We start from the raw sequence: 6,404 nt of genomic DNA on the forward strand, positions 1-6,404 counted from the left end.
AACGAAGACTCGCTACACTTTAATGCACAAGTGCTGAAACTTATCCCTACCGACGAAGTAACTTTCACCAGCGTGGCCTCCATCGTCACAGACGATCCTGCTTCCAGTCACGGACAATTGTATGTTGCTCTCTCCAGAGGTCCATCTTTTCATTCACTCACAGTTGTATCCACAAACCCACCCCATTTGGACAACTGTGTCGTTCAGCAAGTGTTCACCCATCAATACATAATTATGCGGCTTATGTTACGCCGCGGGTTGGCTAGTCTTATATAACACGTTACTGTGGTTGTCTGTTTGTCTGTCCAGGATTTTAAATCACCTGTAGCTTGCAAACCATTTGACCTATTGACCTGAAATTTGGTACACATATACTACGTGACCTTTACTGTCTGCTTTCGGGGTGATGATTTTTATTACTCTTTTTATTTTTATTTTGTTCTATTGTAGAATCAACTCTCGGCAGCGGGCAGAAGAACAGCCGTACGGCACATGCATACGGGCGCCGTACTCATCCCTACCACCTTCGCTGTCACTTCCCCTACCTCTCCATATCTCAAATCATTCTTGAGGCAGATTGAACACTTAAGTGCTAGCTTAAGTGAAAAATTAAGAAAAACGTACTAAGTAATTGCAACACAAAAATTGACTTAATCAGTTTTAACATGAAAAGATGCCGACAGAAGAAGAGAAGAAGCGGGCCACATCAACCTGTGAGCAAATGAATGCAGAGAAAGAGTATGAAAACTATGAATGCTCAATTCAAGTGTATTCACTGCACGTTATCGTGCAGTCCGCCGTTACTAGTGGTTCTATAATTCGCTGATGGACAGATATTGTTGTTTTTCATTTTTGTTAATTAGTTTCACATTTTTTTGTGATGTATTTTAACATATCTGTACTCCTATATATGATAGTTCTATATAATCTATTCTTGCATTTTGCCTTGAGAGTTGTCACAGGACACAGTGTCTGAACTTGGTGAAGAGCACGGTGCAAGAATAAAGTAGTTTGTGCTGTTGTGTTGTATTTGTGAAGTGGCAATGATAGATTGGCCATCTAGCTCTGTGAAGATGATTACTTGATTACTTGTGTTTTGTTTTGTGTATTGTATTTATCCCATTTTTTTTTTAGACATCCATCCACATGCCCAGTCTACCTGGAAGGGGGCCTCTCTCTGAATTGCCTTTCCCAAAATTTCCCTACAAGGTTTTTTTTTTCTGTCTTTGTAGGGAATTAAGGCTTTGGGGCTTTGACAAAAAACAAGACCTGTTAAAGTCCATTGAGACATTCCTTGTGTGATTTGGGGGTATATTAGAAAAAAAAAATTGTTGTTGTTGGTGTTGAAGCACTCGGGTTCCTTCCTGAAACAGAGAGCAGAACAAACTCTTGAGTTATTTGGCATTTCCCAGGGTCCAAGACCTGGGAGAGGGCTCACTTCTTTAAAGTTTTCTCTTGCAGTACTTAACGGAGAATCGGTATAGCACCAAAACCTAGGAACCATCTCTATAATAGTTCTGGGACAATGGTGGTCCTCATCCTGTTTCAGATATATTCATCTGGAGGATTAAAGGTTTTGAGTAACCTGGTGCTTTAAAATGAAGGCCAAACATGAAAGTTTCTGGACGTCCCTGAATTACGTCTCTGTCACACTTTTTCCCTCTATTTCCTCACTAACTCAATGAGAAGTGTAACTGTCCTCAAATGGTGAAGGATGAACATCCAGTACTATTTCACTAGCTCCACGAAGGAACATCGTTCTTTGTTTCTGGTATTGGTCACGATTTTAATCACTATCATCTTAGACATTTGATGCTTGATTTGTCTTCTTGCTATCTTATTACTCAGATAGCTGGCCTCCTCCATGGACCAGAGTTAATGTGAAACCCAGCCTCTTTAGGTTTGTTAGGATTTTAATCAAACAATTAGGGTAATCATGGATGAGAATACTACAGTTTGTCTTTGTACACCACACAATGTGGCTTAGTTGAAATTAGCCGCCATCAGTAGCTTGTTCAAAATATGTTGTGAAGTCACTGGTGCTCCATGTGGCACAAAAAAAAACAACACAACGGTTACGAAGGATACTAAAAACAATTTCATCCTTAGCTTCTTTTATTATTGGGACTTACAGCTTTCTAATAGTACTGGTGGTAATAAAAGATATCCCTCAGATCTTCAATATGTTCATTATCCATTGGCATAAAGGAATGCACTAAATTGTGAGACATGAAGTCATTAGAAAACCAACAAGAACTGCATGGTTTAGGTATAATTACGGTGGGGCTAGACCATTCAAGGTAATATTTTCCTTTCTAACACCATGACTTAAAACAACTGTTCTTGGATCTGTATAGATATTGTGTGAGATGAGGGGTGTTAAGTCTGGCTTATGAGTAATATACCTATTGGCACCATAGGACATTTGTCACAATGGGCACTGTTTAGATCTCAGGATCTTTTTCAAAGTCCTCCTATTAACCCAGTGTCTGCTCTTGGAATGTTTGGGAGTCCAGGGATGTATTATGTTACAATAATGAAGTCTGACTTTTTCCCCCACCTATTGGATTACAACACAATGTCATTTACCATCCTGACTAGAGAATGGGGACAGGAAGCAACACTCTGTCTTCTGGCTGAAACTCACGCATGACGGCTGTCAACTCTATAGCAGTTCTGCTTGGACTGGGTGGCTTCTAGCTTTTCTTTGATGGAATTGTGAATGTTTGCCAAATATCTCTCACAGTTGGATAACTTAATCAACATTGTGAGTTGGTTTGTTCTTTTCAAATGTCTGGTACAATGTCTAAACATCATACAGCAACATGCCCCAATTCAAATGGAGGAAGGCTGAGTGAAGTATGTGGCACATCCTAACAGGTAACCAGAAGCTGCTTACAGTCCTAACTGTCCCTGGGGCATCTCCTTCTGTAACATCAGCTTAAGGGTCTTGTATTTCTGCAAGCCTGTCCATGTGCAGATGAAATATAGATATATGTTTTAAATTTAACAGTTTATTTAAAGCTTTAATCAAACTGCAGATGAATGTGATGCTCTGTTGAGCCAGTAATTCTTTTGGGACACATTATGCATATTTTATATCTAAAGAGCTAAAAATTTACAGTTTCATGAATTGCCCAGCATTTCTCTTTCCTTTGTCAAGTCCATTCTCTAGTACCCTAAGTTTCAGTTACACGTTCTTACAGGCAACCTTCTCATTTATTTATTTTTGTGATATTTCTTGTCCTGAGAGATTAAATGGTATATTTTCTAACACTGGTCACATTTCATTGCCAGACCCCACATCATCACACTTCATTACAGAAAAAAACAGACAGTAGTTTGTTATCCAAGTGGCCATGTTTCATCTCTCAATGAGAAGAGGTGTAATTATGAAGAACATATAACTTTTGTCAAAATCATGCTTTCAGCTTTGGTTTAGCATTTAATCTTGTTTATAATGCTGTGGTCATTAGTAATAAAGTTACTTTGCTGGCAGTCATTTTGTCACGATTTTGTTTGGTTGTTTCATAGGTACCATAATTTGAAGATTCCGGTTGCAATGATGCTGTCTAGTTGATCCTTACTTTTGAAAGAAAGACTTTGATAGAATTCGCATTTAAACTTTGAAATATTTAAGGAATGACTTTGGTTTTGACCCCTTGTGACAAATGCAGGAGTGGCTGAAGGAGAGCTGCTACACAGGACAAAAGAACATCACAGCCTAAGTAGCCACATCTACCACTGTCTAGTGGCGGTTTACCATTAGGGTAGTAGTAGAACTACAGACTTGCAATCACAACTAGTCATGAGTGAAACAGTGAAGGTTTGTTTCACATACTGTTTTGTGAAATTGATGCCAATGTTTGCATTGTATGTGAATTCACAATTGCAACATTTGAAATTGGTAAAAAAAAAAACAGATTTTTGAGGGTAGTTAAAGTTTTTTATGGGGTGGAAAACAAGAAATTTTGCTCTGTAAGCTTCATTCAAGTTCCTCCATGCATCTGTGTTTTTTTACACAGATGTATAATGCAGGTAAAATTGTATTTTACAGCTCTTGTTCACATTATTGTGGAAATTTGCAATGGATTTTTTTCATAAATCATCATGCACATTTCTGTGTTTTCTGTGTAAGAACACACACCACACAGTAATATTCACTTTTGATTTCTATAGATGAGGATGAGGATATGCACTGTCGCAGGTGGCTGGGGGGGAGAACAGACCAGGACCCCCCAGAGGACCGGAAGAGGGCTTACGCCTCCCCCAGACCAAGTGAGGGCGACCGCCCTGGTACCTATGGGGACCACAGGTATAGAGCTTTGAAGCTCAACACTATAGGCGCCGTGGTCACTGCCAGGGGGCACCCCAATGCCTTTGGAGCCCTGGACCTGCCGGAAGTGCTGGGGGGAAGAGAAGCGGGGACACCTGGAGTGCTTCCGGGTACACAGCCGGCACTTCCGCCACACTGGGAAGTGCCAGTGGAAGATTGCCGGGAGGCACCTGGAGCACATCTGGGTGATTATAAAAGGGGCCACCTCCCTGCATTCAGGGGCTGGAGTCGGGAGAGAAGGAAGGACAAGGTCTTGGAGGAGGCAAGGAGGCGGCCTGAAGAGAGAGAGAAGGCATTGTGTTGTGGCCAGGACTTTGGGGACTTGGGGACTGTGGGCACTTAATTGTAAACATGGAAGTGTATAATAAACGTGTGTGGGGTGATTTGAACGTTTCTGCCTGTCTGTGTCCGGGTCATGTTCCACAATGCCTTCTCTCTCTCTTCAGGCCGCCTCCTTGCCTCACCAGAGAAGAGCGACTAGGCTGATTCCAGGGCTACAGGGGATGAATTATGAGGAAAGATTAAAAGAGATGAGCCTTTACAGTTTAAGCAAAATAAGATTAAGAGGAGACATGATTAAAATGTTTAAAATTATGAAGGGAATTAGTACAGTGGATTGAGATTGTTATTTTAAAATGAGCTCATCAAGAACACAGGGACACAGTTGGAAATTTGTTAAGGGTAAATTTCACACAAACATTGGGAAGTTTTTCTTTACACAGAGAACCATAGACACTTAAAATAAGCTACCAAGTAGTGGGGTAGACAGTAAGACTTTAGGGAATTTCACAACTAGACTTGATGTTTTTTAGAAGAATTGAGTGGATAGGACTGGCGAGCTTTGTTGGGATGAATAGCATGTTCTCATCTAGGCTGTTCTAATGTTTTAATATTCTAATTCTGAGGTGTATGTACTTGGGACAGCATGAATTTTAACACCAGACCGGTTTTTAAAAGGATACATTGAATTACTAGCTGCTCTACTTCAATGAACTGTGGGTGTAATTAACCAGGATAGATTGTAAACTCTATTCCTAACTGGTACACCAAAAACCTGGAATTGGTCATGTTTTTTTTTGCTTTAGAAAATATTTTAGCTATTATCATAGCTGTGTAATCAGATGAGAGGAATTGCTGAAGTATCTTGTAGTGTTCTGTATGCTGCCATCTGTAAACATGAAAGCATGCCCCTGGATGCACTTTCATTATTACAAGAAACTTCAAGTACTGTAAAAAAAAAAAAAAAAAAAGTGCTACCAAAGTGCTTTTAGCATGGGACATAATAATCTTGATCAGTGATTTTACGTCAGCGAAGAACAGGATTGCACCATGATGCTATTACCCAAGAAAATGACGACATTTCAAAATGGCAACCACCCTTTGACACTCACCTCTTGGTTATAAAATGCTTGGAAACACAAAGACTGGCCATCAAAGATGCTGTTTCTGGCTCCTTGTGTGCACTGTAGTTTCACAAATGCAAACCTTTCAAATAGTAAGACGCAACAAAGCACCTCCAGCTAAACATTTATCCACTTTAAGATAAAGGGCAACTGCTTCTCAGCTGTCTCAAATACTGTTCTTAAGATGAATATTACTCTGACCTTCCCAATGGTTAGCTGTCAAGTAATGGGTGAGAGCCAAAAGAAAAGAAAAGCAGGGAATGATGAGAGAAGCTTGTGCATATGGACATTTACTGCTATCTATTGCTGAAAATGTCATGCATATAGCAGAATAAAATATAATAATTTACATTTTTTTTTTTCAAATGACAGCTTCTGTCTAAAAAAGGAGTCAGTGCAGAAAAATACAACACTGTTGCTTTGCTGCTTTTTGAGTTCTTGATAAGTGAAATAAAGCAAAAATTCACCGAATACATTTTTGTCAGTTTTGTTCCACTGGGATTGGGATTATAACAATACTGGTTATTTACAGAAGCTCCTAAGATGCCGCTTGTTTCATAAAACTCCTTTTCATAAGCAAAAATGAAGAAACTTTAAGATTACTAAAGTTTATTTGCTACCTTATCTCTACTAGTTGTGCTACCCAGTTGAAATCTAAGAAATCA

This window comes from Erpetoichthys calabaricus, chromosome 1, assembly GCF_900747795.2.
Source record: "Erpetoichthys calabaricus chromosome 1, fErpCal1.3, whole genome shotgun sequence".
NCBI classification, from domain to species: Eukaryota; Metazoa; Chordata; class Cladistia; order Polypteriformes; family Polypteridae; genus Erpetoichthys; species Erpetoichthys calabaricus.